Consider the following 22,940-nt stretch of genomic DNA (forward strand, 5'->3'; position numbering starts at 1 on the left):
ACGAAATAAGTCTTTTTGCAGGGTATTTTGATTTTCTTGCTTTCCAATGTTAAATTTATGTCATGTGAATTTAAAATATGCCTTTATATTGCATAAATATGTAAATCTTAAATTTAAATACATCACGCTTTGAGACTCAAATAAGGTTCGAAAAATTAATATTAAGTATGTTATCTTCTGCGTTTTCTGTGAAATATCGTTTTAATTTCAGAAGCAACTCCTTAATTGCTGTGTTAACTTTCAGATAGAAGAAATTACGAAACAAATAAAAGTAAAATTAGAATTAAATCTGCAAAACAGGTTGTTTTCTTATGCATAATCAAAAATGGTCAAATCTTCCCTTACTGGCTGAGTATTTGTTTTTTGGATCGCAGCCAATAGAAACGATTCCTTCTATCACGTAAGAGCGCAGAACGCCCTCTAGGATTTCCACGTGCGTTCGATAACTAAAGCGCTCCACATTCTCATTCGAGCTGCAAGGCGTTCGAGACATTTCTCTTTACAGCTGTTCTAGTCACTTTGACTATGTTTGATGTAACGTGAAATAACAAAGCAACTCATGCTGTAAGTTATGTTTTAGCGCATATTTTGAGTGAAATAGCTTCTTTTGAATTATTGTAATGCACTTTTCAGATTTAAATATTTCCAGTTAAACTATTTAAAATACTTCATACTTATGATTTATTATTCACCTTTAATTAATTTTTTTTCTATTCTGTCAATGTTTGGTATTGAACTTTTGTTTGAGTAAACTGACAAGTTCACTTTTTTATTAAAACTAAACTGACAAGTTCACTTATTTTTAATGAAAATACACTAGCTCCGAATCAGAAAGATTTAAAATAGTTTAGATTGCCGAATGATGTTTTCATTGAAGTTTTATTAGAAGAGCTTAAATATATTTCGCAAATAAATTTTAAATAAGTTTAAATTCTTAAAAGTTAATTAAGATTTAATTTCCTTTATTAATTTTATCTATTGTTGACGCCATGAAGTTTGTAATAATAGAAAAAACTGCAGTTAGGTGTTGAAAGCAAGGCCTTTTTCATAAAAACTTCTTTGTTCCTCTTGATTTCCTTAATGAGCACTGGAATGTAGAAAATGCAGTGGTATAAGCAATCCGAGATATACTGCATTTTTTATTTTTTAGAAAAGGAAAAATTCAACTTTAGTAATATTATACTTATATTAAGCAATATATTGATATTATAGAAACTGTCTACACATTACGGGGGGCAGTTTTGATCAGCCATAAGTTTTATTGTTTTCTATTTTTAGTGCATGTACTAAAACATTTTACAAGATATATTAGATTTCAATCATTTTTCTTTGGTGTCTACTTAGAGAACTGAATTTGTTTTCCTATATTTAGCGGAAAAATGCTTAAAAATGTACTTATAATTAATAAAAAGTAATTATAGGTTTTTCATATCAGACAAAAATATCGCAATATCCTTAACCACATAAAAGCTAATATTATAGGAGAAATCGGGAACTATTTTTTATTTCTCTTACTTTACAGTAGAATGTTTGTCGTATACTCAAGAAATTTTACTGGTCGAACTGGTTTTCATTCTGATGAAAAGAAAATACTGAAAGGAAGCAGATTTTTTAGAGATGAATAAAATAGCAAGGATAATTTAAGTTCGTTCTATGAATAAATAAATACGTCGTAATCGAAAGACCAGTAGGTCCTCGGAATCTGAATCGAATTAAAAAAATTGAAAATTTTATAGAGGAACGGAGAATGATTTGGATAAAATGAGTGTCGGAAGTCTAACGTAGCGGAATGTCTGAATGGGTGGCTTCTTTGCTTTGCAAGAAACTTGAACAATGTAAAAGGTTTTGCTTGCCGACAACAACAATGATACAACAGAAGATTTAGAAAGGAACACAAAAAAGCACAAAACTGATTTTTTTAAAAGGAATGCTATCCTATGTATGATACACAACTAAAGTCATTCCCAACTGCGATTTATAGAAAAAAAGAAGAAAGAAAAGCATTGATTATACAAACATGCTGATTTTATTTTTAAACATTACAAGCTCTTTTTTGTTTCTTTATAGAAGTCTGATGGAATTTGTAACTGCATCAGACTCATAATGAAAACTAAACAGTAAGAAACGTTTTCATTTATGCTGTCAAATAGAATTATGCCTGTAAATTTCATGATAAAAATGCTTTTTTTTTATTCATTTGATATCCGAATTACAATTTATGTGTTACTTCATGAAGAAATAATTAAAAGTAACTGACTGGGTATTGCTTATTGCTTTGAAAGCAATATGTCACTGAAATAATTGATATTGTAATCCTTGACTTGTAAATTGTAATCCATTTTGTTACTTATTTTGACAACTGGAAAAAGAATTCTTCTTCATATTGAGTAATAATGCAAAATTTGACGGCTGCGTCAGTAGCAAATTAGAGCATTGATTCCAACATTGTTAGATCTGACATTTGAATAACGTATATAAAATTCACAGGAAATTTTGTTGCAAATGCCTTCAACCACTTGAAAATATATTCCATAATAATTTAAAAAATTTTTGAATGCACAGAATATACGAATTTAGGTAACGTTTCTTGAAGGAATCGAAGTTAAAATACGAAAAATGTTTACTTTGCCAAGTTTATGGAGTTAAGCTATTTAATTTCCGGCTACATTTCACGTCTTCCGTTTTATTCTGAAAATATCCTGTAAAATGTTTTCTGAGTTAACAATTACTAATGTTTCATAATATTTTTGATTTTAAATGTCTAAATGTTTTAAAGCTGCAAATTTGTTTCAGTGCGTCTTTTAAACAACTTCAATTCTAATACGCTGTAAAATGTTTTTCTATAGTCTGTTCATTTAAGATAGATTTAGAAAAGCTTTAAATAAATTTCAATTTCTTTTTTTCATATTTATGCAAGACTTTTAGATTTACAAATATTTGAGAACAACCTGAAAATTTTATCAAAAGATTTTGTTTCACAAGGCATACCATAAATTCACTAAAACTAGCAAACTAACATAAAATTATGAAAGAATTGCAAGCTCAAACATTTTAAATTTTGAACAGTTTGGAAGGTAACCAGTCGCCTGTCACTCTTCTTCAAGGGGGAAAAATATGTTCGCTCCTGAAGAAAAGGGGTTATGCCTAATCGCCCTTGAAATCGATGGAGGTTTGTTCAAAATCTACTCTAATCTATGAGCGCTTTTTTGCCTAATTTAAAATCTACATTGAAGTATTTCTCTTCCAGTAAGTGAAACAACTGTTATTTCCTCTATTCACTTCGTTGTATAGTATAGCTGTTAACTTTATTTCAGACGCAAATTGCCATAGCATTGTTAGGGAAATATAAAACACAGCGATTGAACTTCTAATGGAAATATTAATGCATAATTTTGCAATAAACCTCGCTACCATTCTCCTTATCTGAAGAAAATGAGCAATAATATGAAAAACTAAAAATATTTAATGGTAAAAATTTAATTAAGTGATTTTATAAGGTATTTCTCCCACTTCATTAGCGTGCCTTCGTGGTGTAACGGTAGCACGCTGGGCCGGTACTCCAGAGGTCCGTGGTTCGATTCTCGGCGAAGGCAGTTGCATATTTTTCATCTCTCAGGCTTTTCTAATTTACCTAATGAGTCTACAAGTGGCGTCCGAGCTAAAAGGGTTGTGGATGATGATTCTGCGCACCCAGGATTTGGCGACTAGGTCCCCTAAAACCCTAGTCGCCCTTTTAAAAGAGGAGTATTTAAGGTATTTCTCCTACTTCCCTAGCGTGCCTTCGTGGTGTAACGGTAGCACGCTGGGCCGGTATTCCAGAGGTCCGTGGTTCGATTCCCGGTGAAGGCGATTGCTAATTTTTCATCTCGTCTGCCTCCAAATAATCTTAATGACTCTACAATTTAATATAAAATTTTATTCAATATCTTTTCAAAGAAACTGTTTTTGACAATATTTAATAGTGCATATCTTTGTAAAGGTACAAAAACTCCACTATACAGGCAGTAACAATAATTCACTACAGGCAGTAACAGTAATTCATTAAAACTAGTGAACTAGTAAACTAATAAATAAAATTAGTAAACTGATAAATATAGTAAATCATGATATATTTCTCGATAAAACCATTTTTATGGCTAAGAAGATTAAAATGTTTTGACAGCTTCTGTAAAATATGATAATGTTTTTGTACTTAAACTACGAGAGTGACTGGAAAAGAAAACTGTTAGTTTTATTGTTGAATATAGACCTCCCATATGCATGTAAAAGTGATACTAATGTTTGAAAGATAATATTTATTTAGGAAACATGCACATAATTTGACGCATCTTACATTATCTTTACGATAAAAGATTTTAACATATGCCATACAATTGAATAAAGCGCGTCTTTTGCCAGGATCAAAATCAACCGTCACATTCACTTTAACATCTTGCTTCCAAAAGCATACCTAGTTCTCGTAAATTCACTTCTATACCTTTTATTGCAATCAGCAGAAACCTATCCATTTTAGCTGAACAATAACTGGCAAGAGCATCTAGTTATCTTCAGTTCACAGCTCTAGCGCCGTGCCATTTCGCATCATGTTATAATAGCTTGCAGAATACTGATAATAATACGCACTTTACCTGTCGCGTGTTTATTCTGCATTTGCGTAATGTTCGGGTTTGGACGTACGAGGACGGGTTTGGACGTATGGTTTATGAGTAATCACTTAAGTCGCGTACATGATAAAGGGTTAATTATTGGAATATGTACCTTGGTTTAAATTGGAAAACAGTTTATTATATATACAATTTATTATATTGCTGTTGAAATTTAATATTTTTTCATTAAATTTAGGCATATTTTTTTTTCAGTCCTTTCGGGTTTTCTTTTTATGTCTTTATAGTATTGCAGCAGCTTTAAATGTAAGAATTAAGGATTATTTCAGAGATGTGTTTAAGAAGTACATTCTTAATACAGTTATAAATACTTTTTTTCTTCTTTTAAAACTGATGTTGAGTTCCTTTACGGAATATAAGTAAAGCGATGTGAGAAATATAAATAAAATATTGCAAGTTTCTAGAAATACGTTTAATTAATTTATAAAACATCAAATTAGAACTGGAACTCAAACTCAGCCTTTCTATGCCCAGAACGGCATTGTACTTCTATGCCACAGCAGCCGAAGTTTGACTTTCTTATTAGCCCTTATATACAAATAAGTATTTCTCTTGCTGAGCAAAATATTGGAAATTATACGTCAGTCTACTTTATCTGTCTTAACCCTTAATTTTTTAAAAATATATTCATAAAAGTGCTGATCTGATAACGCATTATCAAACAAATGTTTTAGATGCCTACTTATAAAATTTGAGATAGATAAGATACAGCGATGCTTTACACGAGGAAAGCAGTGTGTTGGAGTGTTGTGTTTGTTTTGCGAATTCTTCATTATTCAGGACATCATTTATCTTAGATTCCTGTGGGAATAACTTTAATTCATTCTCGAGTCGGGCCTAAAATTGAGAAAACGCGTAAAGAAAATCAAAGAATAATAAATAGTTTCACCATGGTTGGAAACGTTAAGAATTTAATTATTAATCCAGAAGTCAAACAACAAAAATCAGCGTTATATTTGCAAAATTTTCACTGTGAAAATTTTGTAAATATAACGCTGATTTTTGTTGTTTGACTTCTGGATTAGTATTTATTCGGCGTGTTATTGTGTCTTAATTATTTAATTATTATTTATAAAATACATTTACGAGCACCATTTATATTACACAGTCTTACAAGCTTTTCAGTTCAGATTAGCCACCTTTTCCTACTTTTCTATTAGATTTGGAAGACCGAACTGTCTTAAAACTTCTTGCACACTTAATTTTGCTTCTATGAGAGGTCTCGGCTTCAAGGAATAACCCACAAAAGTTAATTTCTTGATCTTCCTCAATGTATCTTAAAGAAATGCAAAATACTGTCATGGGAAAAAAAATCTGCCATTTTCTTTACTTCAGCTTGTAAAGTTTTATGTTTAGTAATCCGTTATTTTATTAGCCTATAGGTGCAATTTTACCAGAAGGGCTATTAATTTCGTTTTGGCGTTTTTTGTTGATTCACTATAAACGGCGAAACACTTTTTAAATAGTTACCACCAAATATTAGAGCCCTGTATTATATTTAAAGAAATTAAATAATGAAGAATCTGCATAAATATATGCATGTTTCTCGCAATGTGATAAAACAAGGTTCCTAAAACCATCAAATTTTGATAAACGTACATCTCCACCCGAATATGGGCATCTGAAAGCACAAATTTGGAATTTGTTTTGTTGTCTATTTTATGTTTTGTAAAGCATTTATGAGTTTTTGATTAAGAAACTCAACGATTTCAAAGCGAGAAATGACAACATTGTACGAGAAAAAAAAAAAAAAAAAAAAAAAAAATTATCCTCTGCGCGCCAGACTGTGTATCGGAGATTTTAAAGATATGATCATTTAAATATTTTGTAATATTGCTGTTGAATTGAATTTTATGGTTTAAGTGCGAAGAATATAATATTTAATAAATAAATGCAACGCGCAAAACGTTAAAAAACGCCCCTTTGGGCGTAATATAAAATCTGAAGGCTTTGAAATTTTTTCTTTATTTTTAATCTTTACTGTCATTTCTACTTTCGTTGACTTCCAACAGGGTGCAGATTAGTTAAGATATAAAATAGGTGTGGCCAAGCTGCGGCTCGCGAGCCGCCTGAGGCTCTTTGTGTGACTTAAGTGTGACTCACTTGCAACAAACAGTCATTTCATTCTTAAATTACATTTGCAGTTGGAAACAGAAATCGTGCAATGACACACAGCGTGCCCTCGTGGTGTGGTGGTCTGCATTCTGGGCGCGTATTCCAGAGGTCTGTGGTTCGATTCCTGGTGAAGGCGTTGCTTATTTTTCATCACACCTGCTTCCAAAATACCTAATGTCTCTACAGTGGGGCCCGAACTAAAAAGGGTGGTGGATGTGGGTCTCCACACCCAAGATTTGGCGATTGGTTTCCCTAAAAACCGCAATCGCCATTTAAAAGAGGGAGTATATAAGATATTTCTGACACCTTCGTGGTGTAGTGGTCTGCACGCTGGGCTCATATTCCAGAAGTCCGGGATTCGATTCCCGGCGAAGGCGTTGCTCATTTTCCATTTATCCTACTTCCAAAAAGTACCTGATGCCTCTACAAGGTCTTCCATGCGCATTGAAACTGAGTGGATTTCAGAAAAATCGGTATCAGATCTGCAACAAAAAATATGCAATATTATATTAAATCTTTCATAATATATCGGAAAATGCCCGTCATTTGTAAAACGTTTTGACAGGAATATTAGTGTGAATCTTCCTTTGCATAGCTGATTATCCTATCTATTTTGCCTTTCAAATAGGCTTAGGCTTAGTTTAAGAAGCTTCCTTTTTATTGTTCTAATTGGAGTTTTCATGATGAAGTCGATGCTGGAGGAGGGGGATTTTACTCGATTGCATCTCTCATATGTCAATGTTGCTGCTTTGTGCAATATCTTTTATGAAGCTACATTCATTGGCATTGCGGTGATGCATTTCAAATTTTGCAAAGAAATGTTACTATTATATATAATTTTTAATATAGATTGAAACAAGCTAAAAGCGAGTCGAATCCTGAACTTCTTCAAATTTCAATCCGAATCCTGAAAATTTGGAATTTTGCAAATTACGCAAAATAAATGTATAAGGTATTCCTCCCACTTCCCTAGCGTGCCTTCGTGGTGTAGTGGTTCTGCACGCTGGGCCGGTATTCCAGAGGTCCGTGGTTCGATTCCCGGTGAAGGCGGTTGCATATTTTTCATCTTTTCTGCTTCCAATTAACCTAATGACTCTACAAGCGGCGCCCGAACTAAAAGGGTTGTGGATGATGATTCTCCGCACCCAGGGTTTTTCGACTAGGTCCGCTAAAACCCTAGTCGCCCTTTAAAAAGGGGAGTATATAAAGTATTTCTCCCACTTCCCTACCGTGCCTTCGTGGTGTAGTGTTTCTGCACGCTGGGCCGGTATTCCAGAGGTCTGTGGTTCGATTCCCGGCGAAGGCGGTTGCATATTTTTCATCTTTTCTGCTTCCAATTAACCTAATGGCTCTACAAATGGATATCAGATTTCCCAATATTTCAAATAAAAATAAGAAGCAAAAAAAAAAAAAAAAAAAAAAAAAAAAAAAAAAAAAAAGCTTTTATTAAATACTAAATGCTATTAAATAAAGTAAAGTTTATAAGAATTTATATAATATGAGAATGTACTTTTAAAAATACAGTTATATGTTTATGCGAATAAAATGTAAATGCGATATAATGAATAAAATTTTGTAATTTATTTAGAGTCTTGAATCTTGAGGTTCAATTTCTCAATATAATTTGATAAACATATTTCAGCAGCAGCTTAAATTTCATTTAACAGTTCAAAATTCAGCAACCATAGATGAAGAGCGTAACAGGTAGACAACAGGAATAAGATTCGTGTCGACGTTTCTCTATACCAAGCTCATAAGCTCTTAGAAACATCCAGGAGCTATTTGTTGTAAGTTGTCTACGTTCAGAATTATAGAGATGATACGAAAGTTTGATTTCGAGATTTTTTGAGAAAGCTCAGTGCACTGATTACTTGCATGAGAATTCTGAATTTTGATTTTCGGGGTGTCATACTGAAACAGTGTGAAACTCAGGGCCATCATAGGTAATATTTAATAAAAATGTCCTTAATATCTCAAGAATTCATTTTTAGTGTATAAATAAAACTGGTATTTTCAGAATTTTTCAGTTAAGACAATTGGTCTTTTCGTCAGATACGAATTTTTCAAATTCAAATATACGTATATGAAGATTTGCGAGATCTGAGAATTTGAATGTTTCATCCTTATAAAAAATGTAACTAACAATCCAGTTTGCATCAATTATATAGGGCTAGAATGTTTTAGTATGTCTGCCGTCTTGTTAATTGTACGGGAAAAATTATTATCATTGTACAAAATCCTTAAAACGCTTACAGTTTACTTCAAAACAATATTTCTTACAGTTTACTTCAAAACAATATTTCTTACAGTTTACTTCAAAACAATATTTCGTACAGTTTACTTCAAAGCAATATTTCTATTTCGAGGAGCGTATATATGAGCTAGTTTCACATAGAAAGTCTTTATTAGAAGGTATCTTTCACCTTTGGCATATAGCCCTCATCTGCCTTAGCAGATTCAAGCAAAGCTTTTCGTAATAGCACTATCCGGTTTCACGCATTTTACTCTCTCCAGAAGAATGTGTATGAGTTACAGAAAAGTCACTGGACCTGTTTTAAAGTTATTATTTTATTCTTCACTCAAATGAAATTCTGTTGTTGTACTCGCAAAGACCATTGCACTTCCGTCTTCTGATTTTAGTATACTTCTACTAAAATCATTCAACAATCATAAACAGGGAAAGCAAAAAGGAAACAAGAACTTGGCTTTCTACCTGAGATGTCCAGTTGTTACGATAGTTTCAAATCTTTATATGGTAGAAAATTGTTTCCAGAATGTACAGCGAGAGAAAGAAAATATTTTATTTATATTTATATGCAACCATATTAATTGGACAAAAGTGCAAAATTCTCAGTAATTTACTTAAAAAATTTCTTTTCATGAAAATCTGTTTCAATTTTTTAAAAACGATTTAAGTAAGGAAATCTAATTGCGGCGGTCGAAGTTTTCTGAATCTTAACATGAGGCTCCTACAGTCCCGAACTTTAATCACCCGTGATATTAGAGCAGAGTTCTTGAAGTTAGAAGAAAGCCATAGGCATCGATCACTAAACTTCTCCAAACCAATTTCACCCAGTTAATAGATTATCTAAATTGGCTTTATCATTTTGCTAGTCATGTTTGCTCGCGTGATTAGAGGGCCTAAGTTTATAATAGGACTTTGCCATGTAAATTTTAATGTCAGATGCAACATGTTTGCAAAGAATAATCGGCTCACATTGATATTAAAAATATAACATTATATTGGATAAAAAAGAAAACAGGTAACAGACACACAAGTAATAGAACGCAGTTATAAAATCTTCCTCTGTAAATTATTTGAATGGGCAGAAATATAATTTTATCCTGATATTTCTTCGAAACTCTTTCAGTCAACATGAAGTAAATAGATTGAAGTATGATTTTTCAAATATCCTCTTATTTCAGCCCTCGAAAATATACAGATCCTCAGAAATTATGTTATGCCTAATAAGCCAAAAAAAATGCCATTTGTTTAAGTGAAAAGTTATTGCAGAGTATGTAAAAGCAAAGCAAATCATATACTATTTAATATACTTACGTAGATCTTTCGTTAAATTTTTATAATTAAAAAATGACTATTTTTGTTGAAATATGCTATTAGTCATCTGTGACTCCCTGGGTTCAGTTTTGGTAGATTTATTTTCCATGAGAGGATTATTGCAGTACTGAAAGAGTTTATTATTTTGAGAGAGTTGTTACAGTTTCAGTTTTCTGGCTTACTACAGATTGAATTTATTTTCGAAATCCCAGTAGTAATTTCCTTTTCGTTGACCATTTGTTTGTTTGATTTTGGTTTAGTTAAAAATAGTAACTACTCTTACAAAAAGCAGATTTTACTTTTAAACCTGATAATCAATAGAAGCACGCTTTATGGCTGAAAAGCATTAATGTATTTACAATCGGTTTAACGGCTGCGTTTAACGCATTACACATTAAAATTTGATTTTTAAAGTTCTTTGACATTTTTCTCATTAATGTTTAATTCCCTTTCTATTGCGTGTTATAACGGAGTGTATGGAATTTCTTTTCCATTTCTACTAATAATTACTTACTGTGTTTCGGTTCTTTCAATTTTACTTTCATTTATTCTCCCTCAAAACGCGCAGACAGTACACGGGACAAAAAACTCCTACACAGTTATGCCAGCTAAAATTTCAATAAATTATTAATAATCTATCATTAACTTTGCTTCCAAGATAAAAAATCGTTTCTACTGAGTTTAGTGAATTTTATTTATAAGCAGCAAACTAAGAGAGCGGTTTTCTCAATAATTTGTAAGGTATTTTTAGTTAACTAACTAATTTTTATGATTTAAGCCTTTACAGCAACTTCTCCTTTCTGTAGTCCTCACTAAAATGCAAATTAGCTGTTTTGTGTATTTTGGCTGAGGGTTTTGAATGTTAGGCGAAACCTTTTGGCAACCGCGTCTTGCTGTTACATACTATCGCCAGCTCTGCCTAAGCTCTATTCCGGCTTTAGTAACTTTCTAGCCGATGTTTTAAAACACACGCTGTTAAGTATCTGAACCAGCTTGAGTAGCCTATTTTATGTGTAGTCTCAGACTACATTTCCATATTTGAAACTTAACTTTCTATTATGTTAATTTTAATCCCCAGAAGTAGAGGAAGTTCATTTGTCAAGCAACTGTGCTGTTCTGTTAATTTAAAAATAACTAATTTAACGTTCTTTGGACTCCGTGATTTGTTTCATACGAAGCAATAACTCGCTAGTAGGATCTGCAGAACTTTCAACCAAATTTTTAGATGCAATAAAATCCTACAATTTTATTATGTTTATATATACCACTTTTACAGTACGTCTTCTGAATTAGGAGCATTGTAGGATTCTCCACTGTGTACTTTCAAGTTACAGTTGAATGTGAAGAATCTTAAGAACTAGTAAGCGAATAATCGCTTGAGTTCGTGAGGTAGAAAACAAAAAGTGAGAAGGATGAAATAACCTTTTATTATTCCAACTAAAGTTTAACAAAACTCCGTCTTGGAGTTGTACAATAAAGCCGACACTCGGGCTTCAACTTATGAAACTAAGAATTAAAACTTAACTAATCTTAACTAAAAGATATAGCCGAAGCTATCAAAAATTCTAACAGAGTTGGCCCCGTAATGCTAATTGACTGCGAAGCTATCAAGGGCCTAAAGTACGGCCAAGCGTAATAATAGCTTAAGAGAGAGTAGCTTAAAAAGGCGGACGCGTGCTCACCAGAATCTCTGGTTCTCTCTCCCAAAGACAGTAGAACTTCGCGGTTATATACCGCTCTTCCTCATTAGCATTCAAACGTGATCCTAAAACTACGTTCTGGCCGGAAGTGGTAAGTTGAAATTAAGAAGCGATAGGAAAGAAGCTTTAACTCAAAATTTAACTGTTAATAAAATTAACATAATCCTTACAGCATGTTCATAATTATCTGAAAGTCTGCAAAGTGCCATCATCTAAATATGTTATGTAGAGAAATTATCTGATAGCGTTATAAAAAAAATTTAGGTGAATGATTTTATGATTTATGGAAATTTAAATTTTATTTTGATTCTGAATTATTTAATTTAAGGCTTTAATTTTTGGGGAAAGACAGATGCTTCTGGGAATATTATTTAGTTTAAAAGAGTATTATTTATTTTCCTCTATTTGTAAATCTTGTACAAACTTTTATTCATTGTGAAAGAAGCAGGGAAAGGGAGGCAATTTTCGCCAAGTCATGATTTCGCGCGCTTTAGAATGTTCGAGAAAGAATTTTCATTGTTAGTTGACCTTAAGAGAGGAAAGTACGTGACGGAAAGGTCAAAGGTTGCTACTTGTCTTTCAATGTAAGTCATTCAGGTTTTTGGCGATTGAGGGTCCGGTTGTTGGCTAAGTGAAGAAGGGCGCGCATGCGCGATCACCCTTATTTCCGCATTCTGGAGTTGAAAACGAAGATTTTGCCATAATTAAGGGGGCGATAAGTGAAGCCATAGTGGGAGCCCGTTTTGGGAAGGAGACGAAGGAAATTCGAGTTGGAGACACACTTATTTTTGGCTGACTCTCGGACTGACTCGCTGATTTTTGGGCTTGCTGGACAAAATGTAAGTGACTCCGAGAGGTGTTTTCCGGCGGGGAGCGGCAAATATGCTCCCCGGCCGCGTTTTGGTTAAGAGGCGAGACTCTCTTACACACTTACTCTGGACACTCTTACTTTTGGACTCGCGCTCTTACTGGTTGGCTGGACTTGTGGATGTTATTCTGGAACTTACTTGGGACGTTACCCGTGAAGCTTGCTCTTGGGATGAGTAAGAACAGGCGAGCCGTAATTTCCTAGCAACAACGTTTCTGACCGGCGAAATTTGAACGAGTTAACTGCGTGTTGACATAGGACTTTCAGGACCAAGCGGATAGCCGTCCTGGGCAGCAGTGCTCCTGTTTCTGTTCTACAGTAGTGAAGTGGGTCTACATTTTTAGAACCAGTGTCAAGATGAGCCCGGCCGACATCTACGCGGGATAAGATAAGAGTCCTCCGCTTCAAGATGTCCCTTCAAGATAAGTTTATATTTTTTTTTGTTTGAACTTTAAATCCTCTCACGGCAAAATATAACATTGGTGCCGTGACCTCTGCTTAGTGGGGGATCGGATCGAGAATTGAATTTGGATTTTGAATTTACCTATTTTGTGTAATTTACTTTTTAAGGAAGGAGTTAAATTTTATGTGCTAGGATTAATTTAGAGTTTTTGATTTGGGTTTGCTTATTTGTTAATACGAGAGTGATAAAGTTTGAAAATGTGTGTGAATTTCAGGAATTTTGGACTTTAACGTTAGGCAAACAGAATTGAACTTTAAAATTAAAAAAAAATATATTTTAATGTAGCAGAATAGGTACTGTACATTTTTACTGTTGAAAATCCTTGAGTGTTTTCTGGATGTATACTTTTGATTTCTGATTTCTGATACAAGATGGAAAATGAATTATTTCACAATCCTATGCTATTTGTATATCCTTGTAACAAGTTTCGAGTGCTTGTCTTTAAAAACTGGACTCATTTTTTGAGCACTTCTAAGAGAAAGAGATTAAAGACTCTAATTATTTTACTGAATGAGACAAGCCATAGCTATGCGTAGCTAGAAATTTTTTTTGTGTTTTTGCTACTTATTTAACCTAGAATCTTGTGAAATGTGTAATTGTGAGGGGTAACGTTAGAGAAATTTTGATTTTTTTGAATTAATTGAATAATATTTTGTGAAATGTATGTAATGTTTTCATGATTATCTAGTTTACCAAGTATCTTATTATTTTTTTGATTACATTGTTTTGATATGATTCCAGTATATTGTGTAATGTGTTAGAAAATTTAATTTAGTATTGAGCAATGAATTTTATAAGTTCTGAAGGCATAATGATACAAATGAATGAGTAAAAATTGTAGATTGTTTTTCAATTGCCAAATTCTGTTTTAAGGTTAACATGGGTTAGATTTGAATTTTTGCCTGAGATCAGCAATAGTGATGTTTGCATATTTAATTTTTTTTTGGATTGAATTCTTCAGCTTGAGTGAAGTTCTAATTAGTTAATGAGTCAGAGTAATTGAGATTAGTTATCTTCTGAGTTTAAGTTTGTGAAGAGTTGTCATGTGAGAATTGTTTAAACAGTAGAAATAGAGTTAGTCTTGTGAATTGTAGAAAGTGAATTTTAATGAGAATTTTGTGACAACGGGAATTTGTTTTGTGAAAATGTTTGAAATAAGTTTGAGAAGATTAGTTACTTATGCTCTGTACTCATGTGTGGGAATTTTCTGTTGATTACAAGTAGTTTGTCTTGAATTTGCTAGTGAATCGTAATAGATTTGATCTGAGTTATTGAATTTTCTTTCTTGGTTGGACTTGTTGCTGAATTTGGGGTTAATTCTTGTTTTGGCTTAAGCTTTGTATTTGAATTGGTAGTATCAAGATAGTTGTATCAGGTTTTTGTTTTGTTTTGGTGGTTTCTGCCAAGGTCCGTAAAATGTAAGTTCTCTGATGTTTGGTTTCTGTGGAAGAATTGAGATTTCTGTGGTCATAGGAAAATAGTAGAATTTGAGTTATGGATTTCATTTGTGTGATTTTTAGGGATTTTGAGTTACGAGTTATGAGTATTTTTTTTAGTTTAGCACTTTTGAGAACTTTGCATTTGTTGCTTGCAGTTAGGTCTTGCGTGAAGTTGTAATGTCTTGAAAACTCGTTTTCTTGTAAATACTTGCACTTCATGGTGGCACTTGACCTCTTACACCGGGAGAAACAGGAACTTGTTATCTGAGAAAACTATTGTTGTATCTTTTTCATTGTGTTGGTTCAGGATTGTAACGTTTCAGTCAGCGCACTTTTCTTTCCGAGATAGGAGATCTTATGTTCTCTTTCAACGTGTCTGGGGGTTTGCTTGATACGTAAAGTTTGGGTCTGTCATTCATAATACAGCGCTTTTCTCAGCTTACATGGACGCGGTAAAGAGTTACTTTGTTTCTTTTGTTTGGGGTGGAGGTGTTGTTGAAAGCTGCTACTTAGGTTACTATACAACGTTTTGGAAGTCTGATGCAGAATAGATCTCAGTTTTTGCCTAAAATTGGGGGGTTTGTTTTGAACACTTTTTGATTTTTGATATTTTATTTAGTGTTCTAGTAACGTGCTTCAGTCCAGCTTTGATTGATTTCTTTGACTAGGTTGAATTTTTTTTCTCGTGGACTTAAGGGATTTTTACTTAAGGGAAAGACAGTAGAACTTCGCGGTTATATACCGCTCTTCCTCATTAGCATTCAAACGTGATCCTAAAACTACGTTCTGGCCGGAAGTGGTAAGTTGAAATTAAGAAGCGATAGGAAAGAAGCTTTAACTCAAAATTTAACTGTTAATAAAATTAACATAATCCTTACAGCATGTTCATAATTATCTGAAAGTCTGCAAAGTGCCATCATCTAAACATGTTATGTAGAGAAATTATCTGATAGCGTTATAAAAAAAATTTAGGTGAATGATTTTATGATTTATGGAAATTTAAATTTTATTTTGATTCTGAATTATTTAATTTAGGGCTTTAATTTTTGGGGAAAGACAGATGCTTCTGGGAATATTATTTAGTTTAAAAGAGTATTATTTATTTTCCTCTATTTGTAAATCTTGTACAAACTTTTATTCATTGTGAAAGAAGCAGGGAAAGGGAGGCAATTTTCGCCAAGTCATGATTTCGCGCGCTTTAGAATGTTCGAGAAAGAATTTTCATTGTTAGTTGACCTTAAGAGAGGAAAGTACGTGACGGAAAGGTCAAAGGTTGCTACTTGTCTTTCAATGTAAGTCATTCAGGTTTTTGGCGATTGAGGGTCCGGTTGTTGGCTAAGTGAAGAAGGGCGCGCATGCGCGATCACCCTTATTTCCGCATTCTGGAGTTGAAAACGAAGATTTTGCCATAATTAAGGGGGCGATAAGTGAAGCCATAGTGGGAGCCCGTTTTGGGAAGGAGACGAAGGAAATTCGAGTTGGAGACACACTTATTTTTGGCTGACTCTCGGACTGACTCGCTGATTTTTGGGCTTGCTGGACAAAATGTAAGTGACTCCGAGAGGTGTTTTCCGGCGGGGAGCGGCAAATATGCTCCCCGGCCGCGTTTTGGTTAAGAGGCGAGACTCTCTTACACACTTACTCTGGACACTCTTACTTTTGGACTCGCGCACTTACTGGTTGGCTGGACTTGTGGATGTTACTCTGGAACTTACTTGGGACGTTACCCGTGAAGCTTGCTCTTGGGATGAGTAAGAACAGGCGAGCCGTAATTTCCTAGCAACAACGTTTCTGACCGGCGAAATTTGAACGAGTTACCTGCGTGTTGACACAGGACTTTCAGGACCAAGCGGATAGCCGTCCTGGGCAGCAGTGCTCCTGTTTCTGTTCTACAGTAGTGAAGTGGGTCTACATTTTTAGAACCAGTGTCAAGATGAGCCCGGCCGACATCTACGCGGGATAAGATAAGAGTCCTCCGCTTCAAGATGTCCCTTCAAGATAAGTTTTATTTTTTTTGGTGTGTTTGAACTTTAGGCAAGCTTTTCAAAAACGTCCTTAGCAGAAAAAAAACAACGTCAAATCTAAAATTTAACTCTCAGGCCTTAAATTGTTTCCCTTTCCTTTCTTTTAAATCACCAGACAAACCTTAAGTTTTTTTATGAATTTAAATGAACAGACTCTCAGATGAGGTTAAGATTTTTCTTATTGTGTTGTAATTGAATAAACTGATATTTAATCTGGAACCTCTTACAGTATGTTTTCTTTATATATTTAATATGAAATTTTCCTTTATATCTTGTATATGTTTTATGTTTTCGATCCTCTCACGGCGCGGTCCCGGAATGCATTTTTTTCACAACGCAAAAATGCTGTACACGTTTCATTATACGATCACTTCCTTTAACGGCAAGTAGTTTCATATTTAACATTTAAAAATATAGGAATTTCAGATATAACTGGTATAAGTAAACTTTAAACTATTTAATCTTGGTGGCGAAACTTTCTTCTATATAACATTGGTGCCGTGAAGTAAGATTCATAACATTATTTCCCGGCGTGAACTTAAGTAAATTTAACAAATACCCTTGTGTCGTCCATACTAAACCAATACTATTCTGTTTAAATTAACAACAAATTATTGAAAAAACACAGAGAGGATTATTATTTTACTACAGAATAATCTGTGTTTTATATAATTGACACATATTTATGCATGCTATGTATGGATGTTGTACTTACACCAACTGTCTTAACCTTTCTGCGCTAAAACATTCAGTACTGGACTTTTCTAAAGAAGCTGTTAGCTGACGCATACGTTTCTCCATAAGCATGAAATCTTGATTAAAGCTACATTTATTATGCTGCTAAGGCTTATACTTCAAGTCTTCACTATAAATATGTATTTAGAATGATCAGAATTTTGCATCTTTACTTTGCAGATGAATCTAATTAAATTATGCAATTCAGATTAAATTATTGAGGGATTCAGTTTCTATTCCTTCAGTTCTATAAATTGATTATTTTATGCCCTGCTTATCTTCGTCATAATAATTTTTTGTTAAAATTTTAAAAAATAACATTTTGTTTTGTCCTGCTATTGGAATTTAGGAGCTTTCTATCCTTACTAAAATGCTTAGTTTCTAGAATTTCTGTATTACTTTATTACTTATAATTAGGCTTTTGATAGGTAAATAGTAATTAATGTATTCCCAGCAAAACACTTATTTTAAGTAAACTTTAAAATATTTCTCTTCGCAATTCATTCAGTCCCTTTTGATGATAAATCGCTACGTACTATCGATATATTTAAAAAATGAGTAGAATACTCTGGTATCAGACTTGAAGACTTACGTTTTTCCTACAGAAAAATTAGTTTTTCTTACTAAAAATTATGTACTTAAATCTTATTTCCTAAAGTTATTTTTATCACCAAATAGAATGATTGTTTCTAGCAAAGTCCCTATCAGTTCTACTTTTGCTAATATTTACTGTCACTCTTTTGAGAAAAAATTGTTTTAAAAAACTGTTCTTTTTGTTTTTAACTCATTTATCAGTACTACTTTAATATTTATTGATGGTGAGGGAACTAATTATCATGTATCTTATTAACTGTGAATTCCATTAATCCAGTTTATTCTTTATAGCTTTGAACATTCCTTCTTTACTCGCTGTTCTCACAGTAGGGACTAAATTTCATTTCCACACTACAAATTATTGAAAACTTTCTGTGTTTAACTTTCTATCTATATTTTATCACTCTGCTAAATGAAATAGTATGACTTCTTTTTTTTAACGCTGTATGTACCTTTAATTCTTGCTTTACAGATTATAATTTTGAACAGAAACTCACAAAAAATTAACATCACGCATTGTTGAATTTTTTTTTTTCATTCATGAAACGTCTTGAAATTTTTTAGTTTTCTTACCAAAATTGGTAACTGAACAACTTTCTACCGTTGAGAAAAACCGCAATTAGAGTCTTGTCACCTTATTTTTCTTTTTAATTAGTAATAAAATATGTGGAAACCTTAATTAAATTCATTTTCCAAGTCATTTTCATTTGTTGTTGTTGTCGACTAACGCTCATTTGTTTGTCAGCCCAAGCCCAAGAAATTCCTGTCGTTAGCCACAGCCTTGAACACCTTACAGGGAACAGTGCGATTTAGCTCAGTTTCGCCCCCAGTTTTGATGGAGAGCACCTCTCCCACCCCTCTTCCTCTACCACCAATCTCTAGAAAAGACTTTCGGCTCGCCGGATATTTAGAGTGCACCATGCCGCTCAGACACTATACATTTACAAACATCCATGCCTTCTCCGTTATTCGAACCCGAGCCCTTCGGCACGGCAGTTTAGCGACGCTAACGAATATAACAATTGAGCGACATTTTCATTTCTAAGATTCGGGGTTAAGTTCTTAGAGATTATCCAAATTTCGAATTCTAGAGCAATTTATAACATTTCCTATGAGTGTGCTTTGCATACATCGACTAAATAAGACAGCTGTGTTACTTTGCATTAGAAACACATATATTATGGAGAGAACGCAAGTTTAATAACCGTTTCATTGCTAATAAATTTCGGATATTTAAAAGTTCTTCTAATTGCTATTGTGTTAAAAGAATGCAAATATATTCTTTATTTCATCCTTTCGATTTCTTTTAAGATTTCCGCATTCAGTAAAAAGCTATCATTTTTAGTTAATGACTATAATCATTATCCCGTCTATTAAGAAGTATTTAATATTCGCATGTCGTATATTTTGTGCTTTATTCCTTATGCTTGTTCTGCATTTAAGCTATGAGATTATGAATGCGTTGAAAAATAATTATCATAATAACAAGAGATTCTCGGAATGCACATGGAATTTCTTTAATATATAAAAATTTAGTGCTGAATTTCGTCTAATATTAAATAAAAAAATACGGTTATTAACATATGGCATTTGTGCAGCTACATAAAAATAAACATGAGTTTTTGCTCCTTCTTGTAAAGTCTAGAATATGGATTAATAATTTTTCCTTTGTTTTCTGACGCTTGCCTTTTTTTATATAATATACAAAATCTCAGACGTCCTTAAAAACCGCCTGGTTGAAAGGTTAATGCCGGTAAACATTGGTAATTTGAACTCGGTTCGAATTCTGGCTGCATTCAAGTTTCTTTTCTTCTCCTACATTTAACACAAATGCAGTACTGTTTCCTTCGAAAATCTTTAAATGAAGGCATCGCTCTCTCTAAGCAGATTACCCTCGCGTGCTTTGTCTTAATTTCATCCCCCTTCCCTTTACTCTGTGATATTAAATTTTAAACTCTGAATAAATCAATGTGTCAGGACTTGCATATGTAAGCGTAAGAATTTTACTACTCCCCTTATCTTTCGTTCTTTCTTGGTATGCATCCTCGAAGTTATAGCAAATAATAAAATTTTTGAAACGTACTGAGCTATTTGAATGCAATTTAGGAGTTCTCTTTATGTCGACATCAAATATATTAAGGGGGCGTGAATTAGCTGTATTTAATTAACCAATTATTGCGTAAATCATATCAGCAGTTTTCACGTTACTTTCTTCAATAATTTCTGTTTTCAGCAAATTTCTCTGCCATGAATTTGACTCAGCTTTGATTGCAGTTCAAACTACGAATAAATATTCCTCTCTCTGTCCCGTTATATTATTTTGGTTACATAATTTTAATTCGTTCATTTTTGTTTATTTATTTTGCTGGCTCATCTACTTTCTCTTAAATATAAAACTCAAAAAGTAGAAAACGTGCGAAAATCATCTCATTACACCACTCAACAGATCCCTTTCTGCTACACTCAAAATTAGACTAACTTTTAACATAATGCAAATGAAAGCAAACGCTTTGCTAGGTGGCGATAAAATATTTATTTCGCAAAATAATACATAATACACGGCGTCAGAAATGGGTTTTAATACATAAAGGAAGTATGAGTTTATAAAAATTATATACATTAGATATACTGTAATCTAACTTAAATAGTTTTATATTCAAATCAAAGGCAAAAACATTTAAAAGTACATAAATATCCCTTTTACATTTTATTTTAATTAAACCGCTTTTACCTTTTTGTTTGCTTCTGTAATAATACAGTGAACTGCTAAAGTTTGAAAGATAAACCAAATATCTTCTTTTGTAAATCAGGCAGCACTAGAAGGTTTGGAAATTTGTACTTTCCTCGCACGACTGCAACAGTTGTTATAATTGCCGGTTTTGCAGTCTGTATGGTGTAGTAAAGCAACAGGATATAATGTAAGATGACGCAAGGAATGGAAAGACTAGGCTATAGACATAAAGGGATTCAACATATAGGAATAACTACGCTTTTTAATTACTTAACAGTTGATTGATAATTTAATGTTTATTTTCGGAGAATTATTTTGTAAATTTTACGCTTTTAATCTAGATAACCTGACTAGCCTTCAGCCAGAGAATGCAAATTATTATTATCATATCTAATTAAAAGAGTAATTTTTTCAAATGAACTTAAGGTTATAAAATGGGTGATTACATGAAATGTTTACTACTATTTTAGTTAAAACCCAAAATAAATTTCCCTCGGAAAGAAAACATTAACCTATGTATTGATCGAAATAACAATAACTTCAATTAACTTTCATTTGAAAGACTAAAACTCTTTATTTACTCTCGATGAGTTTGGTTTGCGAAAAGAGTTATCAAAACTTTGCTATCACTACTTTTATAGCCAGAGGCAAGCTCGCAATGGAGCCACTTGCAGTCTCACAGCATGACAAGTTTTAATAAGGCAAGCTAACTGCCATCTTGATTATAACCACGGTGTGATTTGTTTATTTTTACTGAATTTGAAGCTTTCTGGTGAGTAAAATGAATGAGAAAATTTCGAATGAACAGGATCCAGTAACTCAAAAATAATGGTTTATTTGAGATGCAAAGTAATCCTTATAACTTATTAATTTTTCAGATTTAAATTTATATGATTATTGGATTATAAATATTCGATTCACCAAAACCATCGTGAAAGAAAAAATTTACGGAGAATACAGTACAAAGGAAGATGTCCCCGTACGTAATATCTTGGAAGAAGAGTAACAAACGTAAAACATCGCAACGCTAAAAAACCGTGATAGAAAAAAAGTGGTGCAAAGCCACAATTTAAAACATCATTCTTCAAAATATCGCGGCAAAAAAATAAAGCCCCCCCCAAAAAAAACAGTCATTGCATGATGATAACATCGCAACTATTAAAATTAATATTTTTTATGATGACGCATTAATAGATTTTCATGACACAATATTGCATAAAAATGATTAGAGATAGGAAGATACGTAAGTTTTAAATTCTACTAACTGCTAATTCATTATTTTCTATTATTTTACAGATTTTAAATGCTTAAGTTTATCTCTTGCTTTTTCAGTAAAATTTATCAGTTATTGTAAAAAAGGAATCATAGAGATAAAATATTACTTATTTCTTCTTGCACTCGCAAATCATTACGCAAAAATTCGCTTAAAAGTTTTAACGTTAGAAAACGCCTGCCTGCGATATTATCATTACGCGATGATTTGAAGATGCTTTATTATTTTACCATAATGTTTTGAACGATGATGTTTTAAAATTACGAATTTTTTGCAGCTGTTTATTTTCTACCTCTTTTCTTTCTTTTCGCCCACTATGTTTTTGACTACTACGTTTTCCTCTTCTTGCACTGGTTTCTTTGCGACGTTATCATATGAGTACACCTGTACAATCAGAAAACATTACAAAACTGTTCCTAAAACTAACAAAAAAATCTTTATTAACAGCAAGAAGAACAATAAATATTTCCTTCGTGTTGGTTGTAATTTAATTTAACTTAACGCCCGACATCATTCTTTTATGATTTTTTATGATAGCCTATTTTAGATATTTCATCCTATATTAAACACTGTCTCCTACTGCATTTGCGATGAACTAATCTGAGTATTATATTGATGTAAAAAAATCTGATGTGTACACCACATGACTTCCTTGTACGGAATATTTAATCATACGCATTTTTTCTTGCATTTCATTTAAACTTATTTTGAATTAAATCTACTTCGCCGACAGCACATAAACCACAATAGAATAAATGCATTCTTTAAAATTCAC

At 32.8% G+C, this 22,940-nt stretch overlaps 1 protein-coding gene across 3 annotated transcripts in view; it reads left to right on the top strand.

Annotated features, from left to right (window-relative positions):
• Nucleotides 1–459: 459 nt before the first annotated feature.
• Nucleotides 460–22,940, top strand: part of LOC118187997 (uncharacterized) — a 192,460-nt gene continuing 169,979 nt past the window's right edge. For 2 of the 3 annotated variants that reach the window (XM_035358318.2, XM_035358322.2), the window contains exon 1: nucleotides 460–564. The gene's annotated coding sequence lies outside the window, so the exon portion shown is untranslated. Of the gene's footprint in view, nucleotides 565–2,090; nucleotides 2,118–22,940 lie in introns of those variants that run through there. The other variant, XM_085809039.1, reaches the window with a different exon arrangement.

Source organism: Stegodyphus dumicola, chromosome X2, assembly GCF_044657685.1.
Source record: "Stegodyphus dumicola isolate Sdum_Otavi_A_Nest chromosome X2, ASM4465768v1".
Lineage (NCBI taxonomy): Eukaryota > Metazoa > Arthropoda > Arachnida > Araneae > Eresidae > Stegodyphus > Stegodyphus dumicola.